The 26,076-nt window shown below is 38.1% G+C and overlaps 1 protein-coding gene across 5 annotated transcripts in view; it reads right to left on the reverse strand.

The window, feature by feature from the left end:
- The window catches only part of cacna1ia (calcium voltage-gated channel subunit alpha1 Ia), a 230,835-nt gene extending 207,252 nt beyond the window's left edge, over positions 1-23,583 (reverse strand). For 4 of the 5 annotated variants that reach the window (XM_036148200.1, XM_036148199.1, XM_036148198.1 and 1 more), the window contains exon 1: positions 22,653-23,583. The gene's annotated coding sequence lies outside the window, so the exon portion shown is untranslated. The remainder of the gene's footprint in view (positions 1-22,652) is intronic. The other variant, XM_036148196.1, reaches the window with a different exon arrangement.
- Between the last annotated feature and the right edge of the window lie 2,493 nt (positions 23,584-26,076).

The following is a 26,076-nucleotide window of genomic DNA, read 5'->3' on the forward strand; positions in this document are numbered from 1 at the left end:
CATGAGTCATACAATTCATAAATATGGCCTTTATGGAAAGGTGAAGAAAAAAAAACATTGCTGATATAAAGACAAGCACAGCTCCTGTTTAAAGTTTTCCACAAGCCATAAGTGGTACTCAAGAAAAAAAAAACATAACAGAAGTCAAACAAGGCTTACACTAAAAGAAAAATGACCTAAGTACAACATGCTATGTGAGGCTGAAAACTGAGGCCACATACCATCCCAACCATGAAACACTGTGCTGGCAGCATCATGCTGTTCGGATTGCTTCCTCTTTACTAAAGACAGACGTGGTAATGGTTGATGGTACAATGGCTGAAGTGTGGTACAGGATAATCCTGAAACAAAAACTTTTAGAGGCTGAAAAGAGTTGGGATTGTGTTGGAGGTTCACCTTCCAGCGGGAAATTGACCCTAAACTCACAGCCAGAGGCATCGATCAAAGCCTAATGGTATGTTACAATAGCCCAGCTAAATCCTAATCCAAAAGGGATTCTGTGGCAAATCTGACTAATCTCAACCTATTTTGCATACATTTCCTTCTCTACATTTATAAGGCTGGTAGAGACCTACCCAAACTTTTTCCTGGGACTGTGATCGCAGCAACATGTGGTTCTACAACATACTGACTTCCACTTTACATTTATATACTACTTTGGGAAGACCTTTTGCACAAAATGTATTTAAGGGTTCAAAATGCAAAAAAAAAAAAAAAAAAAAAAAAAAAGGTTCAAGGTGTATGGATGTGTTTGCAAGGTTTTGAATTCACGTGCCACATTCACCTTCACAAGAGACAAAGCTTGGGTTTAGAATCCAGAACGAGGGTTACTGTCTGAAGTCTAGACTTGGAACCAGCCCCAAAGGTGAAAAGCCTGATTACTGAAAGTTCATCTTCTCATTCTAGCATCAGGATTTCAGGTAATCTTCAATAAATCTATGCTATGAGAACAACTGCTTCTCATAGATATTTCATATATGACTTTTTATTATTTATGTTTTATCTTATTCTTGATGATATACAATGTTAACTTGATTAGATGAAGCCCATGCAATTCTGGACATATTATCAATATATAAAAATGCCTTCAAACATCTGCCTACTGCGTGTCTGAAATAACAATTGGACTGCCCCAGGATGCTGGGTACATCTCCAGGGAAGAGGAGTGCTGTCAAAAATAGAGAGGTTTCATGGTCCAGTTCACTGCATGGGTCTGCATCCATAACAGTTTAGACTACCTTTGTTAATTGCTTGCTCCAATTATTTACTAAGGAGATTAATTTGGGAATATTTTAAGACACGCTCTTGATAATGACGTTGTGTCCCAATGAGATTTACCTGTATAACGAAAGATTAAATAAAAAAAAATTATTAAGGTACCGCAATGGGACATGTTAAATCAATCACATGTCCTATTTAGCATCCATCTGCCTGTCCATTCATTCATGTATTCATCCATCCATTCATCCATCCATCCATCCATCCATCCATCCATCCCTCCAACCTATCATTTCTGTGTTGTTTATTCAGTAAATGTTTGGTTATTTGTCTAAGAATGAGGGGAAATGAGAAAGAGGGAGCCTGCGACAGATGGTCTTTGGTCAAAATCCCAGAGGAGTGTGAACTCCACAGATGCTGCAAGATGAGGCAAGCAAGGTGTCAGCAGTTGTTTAGTCTCTTGTGTTTTTATTTTCTCAATGCAAAAGTAAATACAAGAGAAATTCGATTGTGTTGTTCTGACATTTTCAAAATGAAGTGTTCCTTTTGGATTTGATATAAATTCTTACCTCCTGACTAGCAGATGCACTTTTGTCTTGTCATAGTCATATTGAAACAGTCCTAAAATGTAGCATTATTTGAAAAACATATATATATATTATTTGGCTTGAAAATGTTTCAAAGTGTTCCTTTTGGAGATAACTACTGTTTTTTTTTTCTGTCTTAACTAAAATGATATCTCAATACTGGTTTGCTGAATTCTGGTGCATCAGAGCTTTTAACCCTGCAGAAAGCCCTGGGCTGATGTGTCAGTGTCAATCAGACTCATATCATTCAAAGAGCAGTGTGTGGCTTTCCATGCATTTGTCTTCCCCCCCCCCACCCCCCCTCACACCTCAGGGTGTGCACCTACGTGAAGACATTCTTAAACAGTTGTGCAGCCACCAACACTTAATATGCATCTTATTGCTGGCCGCCCAACAAGCAAAGAGACTCATAAACCAAACCTTCCCTTGGTCATGCCCTGACAGAGCAAGGTACAACTTGATAGAATTAAAAAGGCAAAGAAGGACTTCATCGGTAAATGAGGCATGAGAAGGGGGCCAGGAAGGAAATTATTAATTTGAGTCAGTAGCACACACCTCGGCTTGTGATCAACAAAACCCGGACCTGTGGAGCCTTTCCCTTTTGAGTGTGCACGTGTTCTTGTGCTTTTGTGTGTGTTTCCAATTAAATGCAGTGAAATTGAGAAGCTCGGCCAGTAGGAATCTAATTACAAGAGTCCTTGGAGGGAAGGGGGAACAGAGTGCCTTTAATGTGTCAGCATATCTTGCAAATGTGCGTGTGTTGAGATGAAGCCTGTCAAGGTATTTATGCAGGTGTGAATGTGAAAGCATTTGTTAAGATGTTGCTGCATCAGTAAAGATTTCGGAAAATTCTCTGTTTGAATTTCATATCCCCTCACATATATGTCTGTATCTGCATGAACCAGTATGCCACTACTACTACCACCACCACTATTACTATTATTATTATTATTATTATTATTGTTGTATACATCAGTTTATTTGTATATTCCAGTTTTATATCCTTGTGGTAGTTTGTTTAATCCTTATGCTATTCCTTGAATGGGGTCGTTGTATTTATAAGCGGCTGAGTCGATGAATCAGGATAGCACGGAGGTGTTCAGAGGAACCACAACATCATTACCATTATGACCGCAATAGCTCCATATGTCTGTCAGCTCCTGCCTGGTCTTTAAAATATGCATCTGGCAATAAAGAGAAAGATCAGACAGTTAGTATGAAATGAAGAGAATAATAGACAATGAGCTCAGCAATGTTGTCGTATGCTTCATGTTTTTTTTTTTTCAGTCCACAATATAAAGACCTTTTAAGGAATTGGGCCATATATCAAAAACCAGTGCAGATTTGGGCACAGAAATGATCAGTGTAGAAGTTATTTGGCTGATTGATAACTGCTGGCAAATCCTTCCAACAGTTTTCATTTAGGCTCCATTGTATGCCCTTATAGAGTACGGGCTCTTTAGCCAAAGCGGAAGTTCGTCAGCGCTGTCCAAAAAGTGCAAGGAAGGAGGCAGGAGGTAGGAAAAGGAGTCTGTAAGCTTCCTCCCGCAGCTCGTTTTGCCTAGAAAACTTGCGACGTCCATTACCATCGCTAAAAAGACTACTTAAACAAGCCAGAGAAACGGTTTACAGATATTCAGCTGAGGCTCTTACAATACCGTCATGGGAAAAAGGGAAGAGAAAAGGCCTCAAATAAGGGTTACATCAGCTTCTTGTAGAGCAGCAGGGACACGCCCCTGCCGGAGCGGTACACCACTCCCGTGTTGTCTGTAGAAAACGTGTCGCCACTGGGAAATATCTGTCAGAATGTGGAATAGTATGGAGTCAAGGTTATCCAAGTTTATGGGTTGCTCTGAGATAATTGACCGTCTGTTTATCTGTCTGATGTACATAAATATGTATGCCACATCTGTGACGTCCACAATGGCTGTGAATTATTTGCTATTTTCCCAGCTCCAACCTGTAGCCTCATTTAGTATCCAACAAAAGAAAAACAATAAAAAAGACTAATTCCTCCCAGGTTTTAAAGAGGCTTAAAGTGGCTTACTGATAAGGAAACAGACTACAAAAACAGAAAAAGGAGTTTCTAACACAAAGTCCCAGCGTATAATGTCTTGTCATTTTAAAATTTCAGTATAGTGCCTAAGTGCTGAACGAAGTTCTATCTCACACTAACACTCTTCACATCCCATGTCAGTCTATCAAACTGCAGAGCACCAAATTTAACTCAACTTCCCAGATCTAACGCTGGAACGATAGACCTACCCCGCTCAGTTATGATTAGTATATCTAATGTATGTCTCTCAGTCAAAGTTCAAAATGCAACATCAACATAAAACAAAGAGACATGCCTGAATAAAAGAGAGCAACATTCTTAATTACAGCTCATGGCAGTAAAATATTACAGCAGCAAATGTCTGGAGAGTTATGTGGGGCTATAACATTTATAGAGTCAAATATTTCTACCCCGAAATGATGGGGCAATGGCATGGTGATTTCATTAGCTACCTTTCTATTCTTTAAACTGTCTAAAACGAAACTGAAACCCATGTGTTGCCTCACTGCTAATCAAACAAGCTGAAAAACAAATACGATTTTTTTTTTCACCACTGAGTTAATGCTCACTGAGTCACAGAGTCTAGACTATAATAAGTTGTAGCAGAGACAAGGGCAAATCTCTGAGGAAATTCAATCTGGAACACTCTACTTAATAAAAACTGAATGACAATGAAAAGATGAAGCAAAAAAAGCAGGTTTTGGCTTTTGATTACTGATGCCAAGTCTTGAATCTAGGCCGTTCTTCAATGAAAATAATCATGTCTCAAAAATGCTGTATGCTGTGTATCTTTTACCATAAGTCAGCAATTGGCAACAAAAGTATGCAGTTTCTTGCAATCCTCACACATTTGAGACTTACTGCCTTCTTCTTAAAACTGTGTTGAACTTTGATCTGCTTGTGATTGAACCGACAGTCTGCAAAAGTCTTGTGCATGAAATCTTTACTAAATGTAAAGATAGCAATAATTTAAGTGGTAGACTACATTTGGCATCTGCCATTGTTGCCGCAAGCATCTATTAAATTAGCTGTCATCCTCCTTCTCATTCAGCTCAAGCTGGATTCACATGATACACACAGGTGTATCTAGTGATAATGTGTCATGTTTTATTTTTTTTAGTCTTTTTTTATGCAAACTCATTGGTGAAATTTTAACTCATAGTTTAAGCTTTGCCCATTTGCTAAACATAATAACAGATCAAATCCAAAATCATCTTAATAAAGTAGAAGATGCATTTGGTTGATGCAATGCTAATAAAGTCTTTCCATGCATTATCGAGGAGAGTATAAAAAAAAATTGACATTTTTATCTAAATTCAAATTTTTTATTTATTTATTTATTTTTCAGAATTATACCTCCTAGCAAATCTTTGTGATTCTAGATACAAGAATGGCATCACCAAGTCTTTAACAAGAAAAAAGTGTTTTTTTCCCCCACATAGGGACCAACAAATTGTCCAAAGTGAAAGAGTTTAAATATGTTCCAATAAACGCACCCACTTCTACCCTCATAAATGGAAGTAGGGGTTGATAGACAAATTGGGGCGGCGTCTGCAAGTAGAATGATCCTGTTACAGTCGGGTCTGTTAAGGTGAAGAGCTGAAAGCTTTTCAATGTATCTGATCCAAGTTTCAACTCTTATGTACAGTCAGGAGCTGTAAGTAGTGAATGGTATAAATGATATCAAGAATACAACCAACTGAAGTATACATCCTTCCCAATGGCTGTGCTCCATTTACCTTGGAACTCAAAACTGGTCGATCGGAGATTATGTCATCTCCGCCTTTTTGCATTCCAGTTTCCCTCTTGTCAGAGAGTAAGAAAAAACATAGACACTCTTACAAAAGCCGTTGTTAAATTTGTAAATACAGCCAACCTCAGTCTTACAATTAATTTAAAGTCATGTTTTATTGCAAGATCTTTTGTCTTTTTTTAAAACTGTACTTAACTGTTCAACTGTACAGGAAACATTAAACAACAATAGGTGGGATTCTTGATTGCTCGTTTAGCTACCATGGCCACTGTTGTTAAAACAATAAAAATGGCCATAACACTGTTCTACGCAGTGTTTTGTGCATTCCTGAAACATCCTGTCTTATCAGCACAAAAAAGTAGTATGTGTACGACTGAATAAATGTTAAATAATAGGAAACTCCTAAAAACAGTCAAAGTATGAGAGTCAATGCTGCTGCAAGTAGCAGCAATCATGAATGCAGAAGTTAGTATGATTCTGTTGCACTTTCCTACTAGTAGGTCCGACTTTATGGGACCTGTTCCAGTTGAAATTTCTGACCTGGAGATCAAAAATTTCAACTAGTGACGACAAATGGAACACACAATAACAAGGCTCATCCATTACAATAACAAACCTCTGAGAGTCCCTCTGCCACATCAAAACAGAACTAAAGGCCCACTCCTCAGGTTATTGTCGGCCGTAGCCCGTTATTTGTAAAATTTTAGTGTCATGACCAATTATTTATTGTCAGCTTTAGGGCTTCACAAAAATTTAGCAATTTTTTGTTATCTCAATGTAATTGTAAAAAATATGTATATCATCAAGAACTGCCTTGTCAGCAATACTTGTGGCATTAGGCCTTCTTTGCTTTTAATTTCTTTTGGGACATTTGTACTTTAACTGAGCATAAAAAGCTTTAGAATGTAAAAAGGTGGGAAGGTGATAAAACTAAAACTAAGACCAAGTTGCTCTCATCTCTAAACCAGATATCAACTAGAAGCAACATTTTTATACAAAAAAATGCTTGTTGAGATCAAAATAGAACATTTTATTTATTTTTGTGTTCAGTAGCTGGACAATATACTTACTATCTGGGGTCTATGATTGCAATGAAGCCAAAGCAAAAAGAAATTACAAACTTTTGAATGTTGTTTTATCGATCTCCAGTCATATTCTAATATTGACCAATCTTAGGGGTGTCCCGATACAACTTTTTCACCTCCCCTATGATACTGATATTGCAGCTTTGAATATTGGCAGATACCGATATTGACCCGATACGATATCAGCAAGAATTGTACATACTTTTATTTCGGATTTCGTAGTGTATAATGTTAGAAAGAGGCAAGTGTATTTACTCAAACAGAGAACAATAGTCAATATAAGAACTGACCCATTTATTATTAGCCAATGGGTTAAATAAACTATAAACTTAAACAAAAGAATCTACAGTGAATAAAATCTAATAAAATATATATACATTATAAAAGCCTGAAAAGAATGCTCAATGAGTCCAATAAAAAAACAAATAACTTTTAAGTGCAAATAACATTTCAAGGTCATTTCAGTTTTCTATTTAATTGTTATAGCCAGTCTGGTGCTGCAATATGGTGACAAAAAGTGAAGTTGGAGAAAAAAATAAAATAAAAAAAATGCTATCCATTGTCCAGCTGTGCAAAGTCAAGTCCACAGCTCCAATGTTCAAAAACATGAACACTGGTATTAGTTTTTACTAAAACAATGGTATAAATAAAATTAACAAATAACATTAATGACAACAGCAAAGACATAATAATAATTAACTGAATTGGTGGCTAACTTTCCTACTGCTCCATCTCCACATTCTGCAGTCCGAGCACAATATGGAAATTAATGGTTTCGAACACGACAGTTTTGTCTACAATGTAGTGGCGGCTCAGCATAATGTCCCGAGGCTTGAGGTGCTCAGTTTGGTGTTTAAACAAGACATAACTCACCACGGACAGGGGCTGGTCTTCAAGCACAATAACTGGGCTTTCTTTTCTGTTATAGCTAAAGTTTTTTTTTTTTTTTTTTTGTTGTTTCATTGTTTTTTTGCTGTCCCATGAGAGATTTTCACTCTTTGCAAAAGTTTCAGACGTTTGTTGTTTGAAGGAGCCAGAGGTTTGTTTCTGCGCCTTCATGGTCTTGCAAAAATCCTCATGCTGTTTTTTTGTGATGCTGCTTCAAATGTGCGATGAGGGTGTCATTTTAAACTTCCCCGGTTTTATGCCACCACAGGAAACTTAAGCATGATACGTTTTGCACTCAGCTGTACTTTTTTTTTTCGGACTTTAACAAAAATTACAGCTGTACTGCCGACATCACTCCTACTTCAGTACTTTAGCCCCCGCTAGTTAGCCGACTTAGCTGTGATTGCATGGGGTGGCTGTGTGGGATACAAGCTCTGCTGGAGGTAAACCCTGGAGCAGATTCAACAACGGAGTGAAACACTGGTATAGAGCACTTGTGTAAGTGCGCTTATATCTGAGATTTTAGCTGCAGGCCGAGATACTCTATTTTGCCGATATTGGACTTATTTCCGATATTAATATCAGATCGTTACAAACTCTTTTATGCAATCTAATCCCCCTGCATAAACATCCTTTTTTATTTTGATGTACAATACCCATCCAATAAAAATAAAGATTTGTCTCTTTATCTTATTTTAGCTAACATCCCTGCAGACCCCACACACCCTGGATTCAAATTGTTAAGTGCTATTAGCAAAACAGATCATAACTGAACTTAAAACAACCAAAATTAACATCAAGTGCACTCAGCTACACAGACCTGGCTCTCTGCTCCCTCTTGAACACCTCAAATTTCTCTGCTTAAATACCCTGATTTCCTGGAAGACAAAATGACAACCAATGGACTCTTTCATAAACAGGTAACCCTAAAGAGTTTATGCTTGAACTCACAAATGTTACTTTCAATCTGCTTTACCAACATCTTTTAGAGTATGGCTATAACAATGTAAAATTAAATCCACACAGAAAGATTTTACACAATGCCTAAATTTGACTCATCAAATTTAAATACTTGTCCTTTCCCCCTCTTCACCTGGTCCCTTCCTGTGACATCAGCTCTAACAGGAAGCTATAACTACAGGAAGTGAGGTGACACCTCCTCCTGAAACACAGGTAAGTAAGGTAAGTTCACCAAAATGAAATACACAAGCAAAATGAACAATAAATACAACCTGGAACTGTGAATTGATTTAAACCAAGATGTTACAGTAAATAATCTGTAAAAATGCAAAGCATAAACAAAATAGTATATGTTTGCAGACTACATAATAAATAATATATGGCTAAATTAAACAAAAAAGAATGTTACCTGAAAATATATAAACTGAGGCGAATGGTGTTCTCACCCACTTTGTCACAGTGCAACCAAAGACAAATCTCTTGTGTGCACAAACTTGGTGATCAAAGCTATTTCTGACTATGATAAAAATATGCGTGACAGGGCACTTAAGAACAAATGGATAGATGGCTGGAAAAGGTTATTCTTAAAAAAGTGCATGCGTTCTTGTAATTATGATTGACAATTAAATGAAATTAATATGAGCTGTACTTCCCCACTTAAAAAATGACTTGGTGAGTCTTTTAACAAATACTGGAGGAATAAAAAAACTAAAGGTAATTAAACAAATTTGCAATTACAAATTATACCTTCTGGAAATTTCTGTTGAAAGGTCAAACACAAGTCCAATTCATCAGTTTTATGTCTTTGCACTTGCATTTTGTCAGGCTTTTTCTTCATGAGCTTTTATTCAAGCACATACGCGCACACATCCACAGACACATACACGCGCCCCACCCACTATCAATCAAATCTATCAGCAAATAGACAGAGTGAGGGATGACATTTACAGCGCTGCAGCTCGAATAATTCCATGTGCATGTTTTTGTATTCCTGTGCGTGTGTGTGTGTGTGTGTGTGTGTTTGCTTTGCATACACACAACACACAACAGAAAGTGTTGTGTGTATGCAAGACAGTGTTCAAGACATTATACAAAAAAGTGTTGTAACGTGCAAATAATGTTCTGTACAAAAAACATCTGAATATTATGGATTTGAAAATATGGGAGATTTTAGGAGTTTCCTGTTTGTGGTTTTGGTTCTAGCTGTCACCTCATAGCAAGAAAGCCAAACCATGCCTGTTGATGCCTTTCTGTTGGGAAGGTTGCGTGTTCTCCTCGAAAGCGGAGTGGCTCTCAAAAGTGTACAAACCCTTGTTAAAATTCCCCATTTTTTAAGATTTGAAAAATTAAACCAAGATAAATCATTTCTCCCCCTTTGGTGTGACGCGTAATCTGTATGATGTAATGCAAAAAGAAAACAATGGCAAGGGTAAAATAAAAAAAATAGTTAAGTACTGTTTTTTCATGTTTTTTCACGTTTTTTCACAAATGTGGCAGTGTAGAACCAAAGTGAGTCCCACATTTATTTATTTTTTATTCGAATTGTACAATATTTCTGTAAAATTATAGGAAGTAATACGTTTAAATGTACCTATCAAGGTCTCGGTCTCTATGTTACAAAAATCTGGCATTTTAATCGGGATGTGCTTAAGTTTAATTAAACTTGTAAAGTTGGGTGTGTCTTAGTCAAGCCATTAAGGTTGCATTCCCCCCTGGGATAGGCTCCAGCACCAGAAACCAGTATTTTCAGCTGCTAAATGGGCAAAGGAGGTGCACGGCTTCTAAATGTGCAATATTCAACCACTGGACTGTCCTCAGAAACCAAGTGAAAAAGGTGTGCTCCAGGCTTTTGTGTGTACAAACCCTTTTCACATGAGGGACTTGCTGTGTAATTTTAGCTTGTTTTGCAACTCGGGGTTTTTGTTAGGTGCAGGTCATTTTAACCCTTTGCCTTTTTGTGCATTTGCAGTTTTTGTGCTTTTGTACTCAACGTTTTCTGGGTCGAGAAATCCTGTAACTTTCTTACCTAACTTTAGGGTTCTTTCATACCCACTTGGACAAATGGTGATTCAAAATATCTTTCTACAACATAAATCGAATGTGCTCATAGTGTACATACAGAAATGTGTTCACATGATTTTAATAAATATCTATGAGCAGCAGATCACTCATTGTTATTCTGGATTAATCAATGGGCAATAATCTGTCAAATTCTATAAGGCTTGACTTGACTTAGAACCTATGTCTAAGGAAGTAATGTGGGAAATAAAGTATTTGCAAAGCATTCTACATTAAATGTAACAATACATAGTATTTTAACATTTCTATGAACATTTATCTCCATAATATATTTGAATATCAATCTATTAAGAAAATTATAATTATCCAGAAGTGCATCTGCACAAAATAGTTTGTTTATGGGGAGATAGTAAAAATGTGAAAATTAAATTGTAGTGCCAAAAAAACGAAAACTGACATTGTGATTTTCTTTATTTGAATTTCTAAATCAATCATCATTCTCTGCACATTTGAGAAACAAGAAAAGCTGCGTGCAAACGCATCTGAGAACGTTAACTTTATGAAAGATCCGACCTAACAAATCCCAAAAAGTTATAATTATTGCAAATGTTTGGAAATATTGAAAAATATTCCAAAGCTGCCCTTTAATTTTGACTTTTATTTATATATATCCATGCCGTCCAACATATGCTGCTGTTGCATGCACTGACAATTGTGTGAACTGGTGTAAGGGTGCCGAAAGCCCAGTTTGTTTAAATCACCGGTATTAATGTTAATAGCGCCATGCAGACGTCACTGTTTTTGTAAAGACTAATGTGGCTACATTAATCAGCCCATTAGTTTCCAACAGTGACAGTTTCTGCTGCAAGTGATGATGGAGTGGCTGTGATAATGATGACAAAATAATTTGTTGTGATGAAATGGATGCTAATGATTAAAATGCCATGTTCATAATGCTGTTTTCAGCCATAATGGTGAAAAGTAATTACTCTGTGTAAAAGAGGTAAGCAATATGAGGTTCTCAACTCTTGTTCATGGTTAACATAATCTAATAAATTTTACGGGATGGGGGAGGGTGGGGGGGGGGGGGGGGTAGAGACAAGGAGTTAGGTGTAAAAAAGACTGTGACAGTACAGGGTGAAGCATTTTACCTAAATTGAAATTTGCTTTGTGATCTCAGAGTTTCTGATATCTTAGCATCAGCAAATGCACTTTACAGCAATTTATAAGGACGTGGGACAGACTACGTTAAAAACACAGGCACAAGGAGTTGTGTATTTGTGTGCATAAAAAAGGGCCATGATTGACCCTAAATAGCAGCCAGGTAGTATTTGAAAACAGCCTTTATTTCATTTCACCACAAAATATGGAATCATAAGTTCAGTATCACTTCTTTATGAACATTTATTTAAAAAAGTTTTTCTGTGTTACAATAGGAGTCATAGCTATTTTCAAAAGACTATAAACTAAGTTATTACAACACAGAAAAACATATTTTATATTTTTTTTATTTACAATTCTTTCTTCTTATTGTTATGAGGAGTATAATTTTAACTACAGAATAAGGGGTTGACTTTACACCTTGCAAGTTGTTACTATGTTATTATTACCTATGCGTATCTATGTATATCTAGAGGGATTTGTTCTTAATTTTTGTAGCTTAGATTGCTAGCTGTTGAATCCATGAAGTAAAATCTTGCAGACCAGCAGTGACTATACTAAAATAAATCGACTGATGCACTGTGCAGTTTTTGTAAATTTGAGTTCTGTAAATTTATCTTGGCTTCTCATAACGCCCAAAGCAGTTCTGAACCCCAAATTGGATTGTAATTTGTGAATAATTTAACTTAGTTGATATATTATGTTTCTTTCTTATTTCTCAAGCAACGATGGTAAAGGCGAAGATGGAGAATTGGGATTTTCGCTTGCAATCTAACTAATAACTCAGGAATTACCTCTCAATACCCAGGGCTTGAGTCTCATGAAAAATGTTTTACCTCATATAATCTAGGATGAGAGTCCACTTTTTGTTGTGTAATTAATGACATACCCTAGAACACGATTACTGTTTAGACAGGACAACACGGTTCTCTGAAGGAAAGTTCCTTATAATGCTGCAAATTCTCTGACTCAGAATAAGGAGAAGCCTCAAAACCCTTTATAGTGCACTACAGAGTAAACAGGTGATCATTTTAAACACAGGGAGGAATTAACAGGCACTAACTACATCATCACGGAAACCACTTCTGGATATTAAAATTCAAAGAACTTTCTAGATTAATTCTGAAATTTGACATCAACAAATGTTAACGTTTTTAGACCATTTATCTTGGTAAATTAATGCATATTTACATTTCTAGGAAAATATTGTATTATTTTTTAAATTTTGTTCACAAAACAAACCTGTTATGTTATAAAAATCAAAAGTACATCTTTTGTGTTCATAAATAATTACAGTAACAGCTGTCCATGACCGTCTGTGAACTTAATTAAAATGCTCTGAACAGAAAATTGTTAAATGTTCATGCATTAAATTAACAATAAAGGAGTGCATGACTTGAATTGACAAATGTCTAGCAATGCAACATTACAGATAGATGGTGTAGAAGGCTTGCATCCATGAAGATAATGTAAATAGTAGTTATTAAAAACTTGAGACTTTAATAATGGACATTTTTGCTATTAGGTTTAAGCAGGATATGTAATGTCTCTGAAGTACTGTTTAAGCTTTGCACAGACATTGCTCAACCGGTGTACAGTCTTAACCATTTTGGTCTTGTGATGAGGTGACTTTGACCAGGTTCTACACGGAGACATTCCTCCATTTATCTTCACTGAAAATCCCTGAACTCAGCACTCAGCACCTTTCTGCATTAATGTACAAATTACTACCAGCTCGTATTCAGTTAACCAGCCATGAAAGGTGAAACTAGATAGATAGATAGATAGATAGATAGATAGATAGATAGATAGATAGATAGATAGATAGATAGATAGATAGATAGATAGATAGATAGATAGATAGATAGATAGATAGATAGATAGATAGATAGATAGATAGATAGATAGATAGATAGATAGATAGATTTTTCTATTGTCCACATCCGTATAAATGTATCTTTGGTTTACCTTCACAATCACAACCTCATCGGAGAAGGTCATTGATGCAAATGCAATTAAACCTTAAACATCAAAACCTAATGCTACTTTGTGTTGGATAGTCGGGATATATAATCTAAAGTATGAATATGTTTTTGGACCAATAGAGAATTTAGGTTTAGACAGACACAATCACAATGTACATGTGACCCGAATTCTGTTGCTAAGCTCTGAGTAAAAACAGAAATATAAATGTAATCCAGTAACGCAAGACTTCTCTTTACTAAAACTGGAAAGCTAACCAGCCATATACGTGTTACTGTGGATTGTCACTGTCAGCAAAGTGAGTCAGTACAACCTTAACAGAGACAGCCTTGCTTTCTTCAAACATGCGCAAACATGGTGCACAGCGTCCTTTTCCCTCAGTGAGCTGCATCTGAGAATACCGAGTTCTGAAAACGTGACTCCTTTCTTCTAGAAACCACAATATCTGGTGGGGCCCTTTTAATTCTGTCTTTAACATCAGTACAGCTGTAAAATTAAATATTAATTTTATGCTCACTATGCTCTGTCTTTTTGGATCAGTCGCACATTTTCTAGCATGTATACAGACAAACAAGATAGAATTAGATTAGAGCCCAGAACTGTTTTCCAGAGATACATTGAGTTAAATGTCTCGTTGACTTCAGCCAAATATGTCCCAGAGTCTCTAAACTGCTTATTCAAAGCTGCTTCAGCTGCCACTTCAATAGACACCATAAAGCTGTTTGGAATGAGTCTTTGTGGCTTTGTGTTGAGCTACATTAAGTTATAGCACCTTATCACACAAGTTCACTGGTCTGAGCTGCCACAAAAGTGATTTTATGCTTTAACAACCACTCAGGGATTCCTTCTTTTTTATTGCCTAGAATTGATGGTTACATATTACATAATTGATATCAGATAGGAGTTTGATAACTAAATAAGATCAAAATAATAGTTATGTGAAGACATTCTCTGGTTGAGTAAAAGTCCACACCCCTGTAAAAATGTTAAGAATTGGTACAGTTGCTGCTGTGAGTCAAAAAAAAAAAAAATAGTTTAAACTATATTGAAAAGGTGCGCCTCATAATAATTTTAATAGAAGCTGTGTTAACTTCTAAAGCAATTATATCAAATGCATCAATTGTAAAGTGCTGATCTATAAATAATGCTAGTATTTGTGTATATCATAAGACATATTACTATAAATACATCAGAGGAGACGTGTGATTCATATTTTTTTTTCTTATTTTAACCATGCAAACATGAGGCCAGAGTGACATTTAAAAAGTCACAAATCTTCAAGGTGGGGTTCTGTTTATTTACCTCACTTAAATAGCAAGCACAGTGGGGCTGAATGGTGTGATGTGTTATCCGTCAAAATGATTTAGTGACGGTAGAGCGGCCCTGAGATGGCCTTCCCTTACCAGTGTCAGTCCTGACAGGTTCCAAAACGGCCGCCAAAGAGGCCCGCCAAATGACGACTTTTGAGCATCAGAGATTTAGGGCTGTGTCACCACCATCGCCTCAGTTGGTGCAAGACTGATGAGAAATTCAGACCTAACAAACATTTTACAGTGGAAGTTTTACAGGAAAGCTTTTTTTATGTATTGAAATGCCAGCATTTAGTGTGAATGCCTGCAAATCCTATAATCACTGTGGGTAGTGAGGATGTAATAATATTTCTGCAACATCAGTATAAAGTAGCATAAGAAGGGCTCTGATCCAAATTATTAAAAACAAGTGTGAGGTGTGTCGCAAATGTTGTGTATAACCCCTGATTTTGTGCGTTAGGACGTGAAACTTCCAACGAGTTTGAGGATGCACAAAACCTTAATAAAGATCATGTCGATTCAGTATTGTGTTAGCAGTATACCTGGGTTCTGTGTGTAGGAGCCTGGTGGCAGTGTTGGCAGCTTAACGATGACATGTGGCCTGCAGCTACTGTGCACATTATGTTGCTCACCAAACAGAAATCAGCAATCCATGATATAGACACCCATAAACAAAGCACCCACCTCCAAATTGCACACATGCCAGAATTGTTTGAGTTCAAGGATGACGTTTGAATGCAACATAAACCCACAACACTGTCAAAGAGCTGTCTTGGCCTTATATCTACTGATCGAGAGGTAGAGAAAAGCACAAGCAGGGTCTCAGGGGATTAAATATTCTTATAAACTAGTCACAGCATAACGCATAATAAACAACTTGAGACTCGGCTCCTGAGTACGGGCTCAAACTTGTAACATCCCCTCAAAGATTTCTGATTTTGTGCGCATGATTCTTGTTTTATGCAGCTGCCTAGATGTGTGCACATAGCAGAGCACCGGTTTGAGGTGTGCAGGATGGCACCCCTCTGTATGGAAACCCCCTTCAGCTGCAAACTGTCATGCTGATCAGGAAAGCAGAGGGGAGAACTCTTTTTGGTGATTAGCTAGAGTCAAAGAGATGTCCTCCAGTGTCATGGATGCTTTCACACGGATATGGGATTTGCCACTATTCAGCGCTGTTTGAATGGTCATGAAGGACCTTGAGACCATGAGTGCCTGATATCAGACAAAATCACACTACTATATTTGACAATACTCCATATAACATTTGACAAGACATAGTAGGATATGATACAAAATGACATGTCATACGATGTTAACGTATATATATATGTACACACACAACTACTGATAACAGTGCAACTATGAGACAATACATTCAAATCCAGTGGATTCAACACTATCTGTATATATTGTCTTTGGAAGCCCAGCTGCTTTCATTGGGTCATTAACTCTTCTGCAATCCCTTCCCACTGACATCATTGCGACAGTGGAGAGAACCATTCCAGTTTAAGGAGTTACTTCCAGAAATTTAATTATGTATCCGTACTAACAGCAAAACAATGACAAAAATAAGCCATGAGACTGCACAACCCTTATTACAATCTAAAAATATGTATCAGCCAAACTATATAGGCTTTAGAGAACTTTTCTAAAATTCTGGCAGAAAATTCCATATTATTCTGCTCGAAAACATTTTTTAACACAACAGAATAAATGCTGCAGTCTTAAGCCGTGTTATCACAAGGAATATCAAAATATTATTGGTTTAGACAAATTCATGGAAGTATTCTCACAATAATTTAGGTAAGAAATAGCACATCTGTGTGCAGTTTTTACCTTTGTCATACACTTGAACCACAATCCTGTCCCTTTTTAGCGCTGAGCAACTTTAAAACTTTACTTTCAGAACAATACTTTTTCCCCATAATAAACTGCAATATTGTAAACAGCTGTCATCAGCCATGTGATTGAAAGTCATAATCCAGTCCTGATGCTTGACATTCACCAGAAATCCACTCGTTTAACCGCTGTGCAACATACATTCATTTACAATTGGGATGTTGGGAGACAGGGTGAATGCCGCTTGTCAACAGAGATTATCTGCTGACAACTGTGCTTACATTTGGGTTTGTCTGCACTGACGCACCTGAGCACACTGAGCACCCTAGCTGAAAGCTCCTGAATATGCTGTAAGGACACACAGGGCGCCTCTGCTAGTGCATACAGAAGTCAACCCATAAACATGTAGAAAACACAGAAGGGTTCACTGAAATCCCATCAGTTAGGAGAACTATCTGTAGAAAGGTAGACACAATGTTGTTCCTCTGAGTGTCGAAAATGAATTGAGCTAATCCCTCCCTTTTTATTTCTTGATGTTTTTTCACTTCAAAAGATTTTTGTGTCACAAATATTGGTTCTAAAAGTAGTTCTTTGTGTATTTGGCTTTTTCAGACTTAATGACAATTTCAGTATTTTTATGGCTTACCAATCTGTGTACTATAAATGTAAATAAAGAAAAAGAGGATTAAACAGCCCATAAAATGAACTACAAACAAACAAATAAACATATGCGCAAATTAATGAACAACAGATTCATTTTGGCCTGAGGACAATTAACAGGGTATAATACTTGGTATAATACGCCAAGTATTTCACGTTACTGTCACTGATACAACCTGGGATATACAAGTAGGCTTCCATACCATATGCATCATTCAGTATGGAAAGTTTGAGAGACAGTCATAACAAGATGCTATATGAATGAAATATTTTCTTTGCAGCCCCCTTTGTCACTGTTTCTTTAAAATATACTATTATCCATCCATCTTCTATACCAGCTTGTCCTTGCAGGGTCACAGGGGGGGCTGGTGTCTATCTGCAACAGTCATTGGGCGAGGGGCGGGGTACACCTTGGACAGGTAGCCAGTTCACCACAGGGCAACACAGAACCACAAAGAACAAACAAACATGTACAGACTTACACCCAAGCCATTGTAGAGTGAGACTAATTATCCAAACAGCCATGTTTTGGGAATATTGGAGGAAGCCGGGGTACCCGGAGAGAACCAACCCATGCATGGGAAGATCATGTAAACTCCATGCAGAAAGACACCAAGTCTGTCAGTACTTCTGGTATGACAGCTAACATCCTTCATGCCAGATGCTAAAGCAGTGGGTCTGCTGTTAAAGCTGTACCCTAACCCTTAGCTCAGCTAAAGCCCAAAGCAGTAATGGAAGTGTTGGAGACCAGTGGTGCGACTACAGAATAAGGATGCCATGGAGTCTGAATGCAGGCTGGTGTACCAAGGAGTTACGTTGATTCCTTTGGCAAATCCTTTGACAATTGGGCATTTAGATGACGGGTTCCACTCCCGTCATCCCCTACCAAGTTGGATGTCCTAAAATCTTAAAATTTGTACTACTTTATCAATATCCTCTGAGAAAAAGACTACTTTTTTGTTTTCTTAAATTTATTAACATATATGAAATAAATATGTTAGCTGCCAGAAGGGGAAGATGTTGTTGACTGTTGTGATTAGTACGTGGTGCAAGTGAAGCTTGACCAAACGGGAAGAAAAGAGTAGCAGAAGGTCTAAGACAATTTTGTTCTTTCAGGAAAGACATTTTATCATTAAAGCTAATTAATGTATTTTTGTTTCAAATGTTACATAAACTTCAACTCTGTGTTGTCAGGTCTTTGTATGGACAACATACTTCCAGCTAGAATCCCCTGCTATGTAGCAGTCATTTTTCTCCCTGTTGTTTGAGAGATGAACTTTCTGAGTGTGGCACACCAGAAGTGCCCATATTTTAGAAAACAATAATTCTACCATGCTGACTTTGCCTTTTATTCATTCTACAACCATTTAAGAATTATTACAAAATCAATCTATCACTGTCAACAAGTTTTTTCCAACAATTGCAGATTTTTTGTTGTTGTTGCTTTTTTTCAAATTGCAGCAACAGGGAATTTTTCTCTTGGATTAATGTCTAGATTAAACATATTTAGCTATATTTTTAAATTACCCCCAGAGTCAATGAATGAGCCAAGCATCTTGAAATGTAACCCCTCTGATTCCTAATCTTTTTTCTCATTTAGTTCACTCTATGTATCCTTCCCTTTAATCTGCCATGTTTACGTCGCATTTCCAGACATTTGCATGGTGCCTGTCCTTTGCTGATCCACAAACACCATAATGGTGTCACATACAGTGGCGAGCACCTTTAGTTACAATCATACTCAGCAAGCCAAGAAAGAAAATGGGGGGGGGGGGGGGAAACAGCCTGAAACAGCCTGTGGGTGAGTTTTCATGAGTCAACAGCCATGCCTGGCAGTGACTCACATTTCCTGGAAGGGAGAAAGAGACACACAGAGAAAGAGATAGGTGGGCCTGAAGTCAGGACCACCTCATTTACTACACTCATTCCTTAAACAGAATGGTTTAAGGTCTATGAATGTAGTTTGAAAGGATTACTCCTGCAGTTATTTTGGGTGTCAAGAGCTGCTGGATGCAAAGAAAATCATTGAGGTGAATGTAAAAGCACTTCTTAGCAGAGCAAAAATCCTTTCATAATTTACCTGCGCGAACTGCATCTTTAATCGTCTTTTTCTTTGAGATATTTCCACCATGTGTCCTGTCAGTGTCATACACTCTGCTGGTGTTTGTCCCTCCACTCTTTGCATTTCTTTGTTCTCCTTAATCGAATATCGACACCCACAGTTACCAAATCTCTTGTCAGATCCACCACCACCCTCCTTCTTCCCTCCTTTTCTCTCCCACTTGTTCTGGCCTTCGCAGGAGACTCTCAAGGCGCAGCATGTGGCTGCCCTCACCGCACAATTGTCAAGCATAAACCGATCGTTTCACCTAACCTAATAATACCAGCATTTTCTGCAGATGCACATGTATCCTACTCTTTCTCTATGTGCTCCGTCCAGCCCACTGTGGTTTCCTTTCTCCTCATCCCTCCACCTCTTTTTCTCATCTTATTTCCCTCGATATTTTCACCCCGGCACCTTCTCCTCCCTTCATTCTTACTTGGGCTTCCCATCCTATTTGCTTTGTGCCCATCTTTTTTTGTCACATTTCTTTTGCTTGTTGCTTGATTTGCTTTGAGGTCAATGTGACCTGCTGCACCAAAAACGAAACCAAAATGCTTCATTTCTAGCTAAAATGCAAAATTTCAAATTGTGCTTTCATGTATGCGTTGTGTTTTGCCTCGATGCCATGGATCCCACATGTGTGTTTCACTGCTAAAGATCTTGCTGCAGTGCAAACAGGACAACATAGTCACAACATAGTCACAGTTGCATCCTGCAGTGGTTTAGCAAGGCATTTAAACTTTCTGGTCAATTAACCTATTGAAAAAGAAAGGTTAATAAAAGGTTCAATCTGCACTAAAACCTAGCACATAGTACTCTAACAAACTAACCGGTTGTTGCAGTTGTGAGCGTGTCGTGTTTTATAATTAGAATAGCAAAGAAATACCTTAATGAAGGTCGGTTAATTATAGGTGTTACAGATTAGCAAGTAGCAATGCCCTCCCACATTACTTCATGCTCATGCTTGACCATGCCTTTTGTTCTTTCTGCATCAGAAGCATACACCAACAGTTGCACTACAAGTCCTTTATACTGCCAGTAGTGATAATGTACAGACAACAGCCTTTCACATCTGCAAAGTGCTACACAACGCCAACTCAAAGTTGACTAGTTTTGTAATATGAGCATGTTTTCACTTTCATCAGAATCATTCGCTAATTATTCTGAGCTTAAATGGTGCACTTATTTGACTGTAGCAAAACTGAAAGGAATGTATCCAGGTTAATTCCACTCCAAAAGCAAATGTCAGTAGAAGGGGAGTTGAATAAAAATGCACAACCTTTCTCTTCAATGCTATGTTCACGAGGGCAGAGTTCATTTCATTGCAATTGAATCTTTTTGTCTGCAGGGCTGGATTGAGGAGAGTTTGAGCTGAACCCCAAACGCTCTGTCTTGCCTATTAGAATCGGTAGCTAGGTACACACCAGCATCAAAATTTATAAGCCCAGTAAACAGGAAAATCTAACATAATTTGCACGTTCTAAAAAGCATCTTATAAAAGGTATCATTTCCAGAAATATCTACCATCAATAAAAAAACCTTGTTATAGAGACTGTGTAGGCTGTATGTGGTGCTGTAACCCAGCCACTAAAATAGAAAAGAATATTTAGTTTATCAACACAAAAACCCGAGAACTTCAAATACCAAATTGGACTTGCCAACACCCCATAATAGAAAATTAATAAATTAAAATATATTTTGGTGTCTCCAAACTCCAAGTCTGATGCCCCTGTAAGCCCTTTATAAAGTCAAGCCAAGACTGTCTGACTGAAGGGCATTTCATTGCTGCAACTGGAGAAACCCAGTATTGACTGCAGTTCCACTTCAGCCAGCCAGGACATTATGTTTCATTTCATTGTGGCCTATTGCGGGTCATTTCAATTTCAGAAGGGACAAATACAGCAGTATTTTCCTCTGTGTTTGTAAAACAGAACATCCATCCATTTTCGAAAACTGCAGGTTACTGGGAAAGAGGCAGGGCACACCCTGGACAGGTTGTCAGTTCATCGCAGGGCAACACAGAGACACAGAACAACCATGCACACACACACACACACACACACACACACACACACACACACACACACACACACCAGTTGAGAGTAACCAACTAACCTAACAGTCATGTTTTAGGAAGAGTACCCACATATCCACAGGAAGAACATGCAGACACCATGCTGAAAAACCCCAGGCTGGGATTCAAACCCAGGACAATCTTGCTGCAAGGCAACAGTGCTACCAACTGTGCCATAGTCCAGCCCTACAAAATAAAATAAAACAAAACAAATTGCAGGCACAGGAAGGATGGGCACGACGACAAATGACACCATGTGTGCAACACAAAAGAGTAATTTGTGCATCACCTGAATGGTACAAGGAACTTGATAAAAGCTAATCTTTTCTTAATAAAAGAAGCTTCATGCAGGTTGAACAAAGAGGGTTCTGGTAACACCATTTATTGTCATCTTGGTTCAATAGCAGCATTTTTTTTACCCATATTAATTTGGATTTGTTATAAAACGAGCCTGAAATATATCACAATTAAATTGAATATAAATTTAATATTTAATTGTGATCCCTATGTCTCTCCAGTTGCCCTGCAGACATTTCATTTAACTTTTAGAGATGCAACAATTGTGCCAGATGATTTTTCAGCGGCTAAAAAAGAAATGTGCAAGGGAGAAGATGTCCCCTTAGTTGTGATTTTAATGGAGAGACTCATGGCATTCTGGGTTCTGTGAAAACTGCATTTGGATTCTGGTCATACAGTTATAGTTTTCTTACTAGGATTTCAAAAATGTATCTGCTGAATGTTTTTCATGGCAACATAAAGTACACACTCAGAGCTGAAAAAAAAAATGCATCACTTGTCGGATCACAATGGCTGCAAATTTAAACAGCAAGCAAGACTTATACCTCACCAGTGCGCTCTATTCAGTTTTTTCAAACATGTTCCATAACAACCCCCAGAGTCCCTCACAGCATCATGAGATGAGTATTTGCATTTGGCAGTATAGGTAACTTACCTTGACGGACATTCAAAAAGGTGTGTCCAGCATTTACTGCTCAAAATAGCGCAGATATTGCCTCCCCCGGTGCACCTGGCTGTTGAACACCATGAAGGAGCAGTATCCAATCGCTTCTTTACGGAATCGGTGCACCCAGAAGCATTTCGGCGAGGAGAACAGTAAGGACGTCGCTGCAGTACAAAGCCCGGTTCCCCCCGGTGGAAAATGTGGGTTCTGCGTTTAAGCCTTTGGCGACTGTCTGGTGCGCGCTGAAACTCTAATTCTCATTGAGCCGATCCAAAAAAAATAAATAAATAAATAAAATTAAGTCAGCCAACTTTTTATTTAAAATCACCTAAATGGAGCCACTGAATTTGAGATAAAAAAACAATAATCAGAGTTGCACTTTAAGCCGTATGCGCAGAGGAATTTGGGAACACTTCTTTCCATCATGATCACGTTGACTGGGCACGCCGCGAAAAAAAAAACTGTGTAGAAGAAGAGGGAAATATTAAACCCGGCATTCTCTGACAAAAACCTTTGTAGTTCGTTGATCTCCGAAGAAATGTTGCACATTTTTTTTCCTTTTCTATCCCATTTCGTTCTGACATCTATCTCGCTGGTCAACTTGGCATTTCCAGACGCGCTATCCCCCAAAAAACAAGGCGTGTCAGTTAACAAAAAAAAAAAAAAAAAAAAATGTATAAAAACAGCAACAGTTAATTCCCCCGCTGGCTGAAGAATTATAATTTCCGAGAGAGTAACGCCGTCACTCCATCATGCCTCCAGACTCCCTCCCAGTGGAGCAAGCGTCGGAGGGGAGCACCGGCACCGCATGCAGCCGAAATATCTCGGCAAAGACTCGGTGAACATCTGGTTGCATAAAACTCATTTCCACTGACAAGTGTGTAATATGAGAGAACTTCGTGTTTACATGTTATGTCACGCTCCATTGATGTGTTGGTTTGTCTTCGACGCATCACAAGATCCCCTTTTCATTTAATTCTCGTTGAAAGTGTGTGTGTGTGTGTGTATGTGCGCGCGTACACGCATGCGCGCGCGCGTGTGTGTGTGTGAGAGAGAGAGAGACAGAGAGAGACAGAAAGACGTGTGAGAGAAAGGAGGGCTACATTTTATGTTGCAGTAATAAATCACTCGGTAATCAAATAAGCTGAGCTAAATATATTTGAACCCAAGACTGAACCTTTGTTACACCAGAACAGGCCTCAGTGGAGAGGGAAGAGCTAGACTGCTATTCTTCCTGTCTTTGCTCATCTTCTAATTTATGTTGCATGTTTGTTTTTTGTTTTTTTGCCACAGACTGCACCATTTTAAACAATTCAAAACCGAGTCGCCAATTTAATGTGGCACTGGGCAGGAAGAAAAAGAAGTAGGCGCATGGTAAGGGACGGATAACCAAGTTCAGCGGTTTATGTTTTCATGAGATCACGACCCGGCACAGTGAACGCGGCCACCTTGTGCCTGAGCAGGTTTGCAAACGGGGGGGATGAGCTTGTGAAAAGTGCGCACAGGATCTTGGATTGGGGGGGGGGGGGGGGGGGGGGGTGGTCATACCTTACTGCGATGGAAAAAAACAACCCGCACTACATGTGTAGAGCAAGCACAGTGAGTTCCGAGTCTCAAACATGGAAAGAGACAGGCAATCGCCTAGAGGGGTTGTTTAATGGCTGTTGAAAAGGATCTGCGGAAGTTTAGGGTATTGAAAATCCTACACACATTCTTCTTCTGTTCTTAAGGTGTCTTGATTTCCTTTTTTAAGCACCACTTATAGATAAAAAGCCGAGAACCCCCGCCCCACCCCACCACTCCTTGGAGCTGTCTAAAGTGCTGAAAGTGTCTTAATGAAGACAATCTTTTATTGACTTCATTAGTTTGCCTTAACGTCCTCCTTATTGGTGGGTTCACCGGTCTTAGGCGATATATCAAAATAAAGGGCACTACAGAGTCGTTATTCTAACCAGACTTGACCAGATGCAGACAAAACAGCAGAGCACCAGCAGTGCATGACAAGATGAGACGTTCTGGCAAGGAGTGGATGAGCGAGGCAGGTATATGTAGGCAGGGGATCAGTTGAAATGACCTGTGGGTAATTCGTGGCAGCAGGTGGATCTGATAATGGTGTTGAGTGGTGGCTGGGAGGTGACTGAACATGGGGATTGAATGAAAAGTCCAAAAACAAAACCTTAATCATGACAAACTGTTGTTCTCTTGACAGACTTTCTCACCTGAGATACAAATTTCTGGATCTCCTCCAGAGTTACCACTGGGCTCATGCTTGCTTCTCTCAATGTTACTTTGGCATGTCTCATTAGACCTGATGATTGTACCCAGCTCTTTTAATTTTCCCGTAATAGACTGAACATTGTTCTCTGAGATGTTCAGAGCTTTGGATGTTGTTTTAACCTTGCTTTAAACTTTTTTTTTCTTGATTGTTCTGGTTTGTGTTAGGGTCTCCGTAAAGCTATTTGTTCACTGAAATGCTGTATTTATCCTGAGATTGATAACACACGTGAATCCTATTTACTAATTTAGTGACTGTTGAAGGTAACTGGTTGCACTGAATTTTATATTTAGGGGGAAATGAATTGCAGAATCCCAATATATTTTCCCAGAACACCTTAAAATGACATTGGTAAAAATGTTGACATCATATATCCTTTATCTCCTACTTTACATTTATGCTCTATTTTGTGTTGAGCTAAAGGGTATTCAGTTTTGACAGATACTGTAGTTGGTGATATGTCTCCTCGATAGGATCAAAAAGAGAAACGTGATGAATTAAGAGGAGTAGCAATAGCTTAATGGCACATGACCAAATAATATACAACATGCTGCACTATCTAAAGATGATTCACCTAATGATGTTGCCTAATGCAGATGAAAAATCATCTGGGCTTGAAATATTTTGAAGTTTGGGCTATGGAAACGCTCTTGGGCTGTCTCTTTATTCTGTCTTAACTTAGATGTTTTTTCAGCTCCAGGGACAGCTAAAAAACCAGCAGGGACACTCTTTGGAGCTGTCCAATGTGCTGAAAATGCCTCATCAATGCAGAGAACAAGTTGTTGCCTTCAACAGTCTCACTTAATATTGTCTTTATGGATGTGTTCCCAAGAATGGGTCAATTTGTTTTAAAATGCATTTCAGTGCAGCCTATTCTCATCTTATAATTATTCATATTTTGATAAGAAACATCTGATTAAACTCGTGGTATTTATTAGGATTATATTTCTTCATTAAACCCCCCTAAAACCATGTGTATTTGACAAAAACCAATATAGACTTTTCTATTTCCAGTGGGCTTATTTTGGTCGTCTCATTTTTTTTAGGGTGTATCTCCATCTTCTTTGCAAAATAAACCATGTTCAGTCACATTGGATGGCGAGAGTCTCAAGATCACCTTAGGTCTTTTCACAGATTCTA

Source organism: Fundulus heteroclitus, chromosome 16 (assembly GCF_011125445.2).
Source record: "Fundulus heteroclitus isolate FHET01 chromosome 16, MU-UCD_Fhet_4.1, whole genome shotgun sequence".
Taxonomy (NCBI): Eukaryota; Metazoa; Chordata; class Actinopteri; order Cyprinodontiformes; family Fundulidae; genus Fundulus; species Fundulus heteroclitus.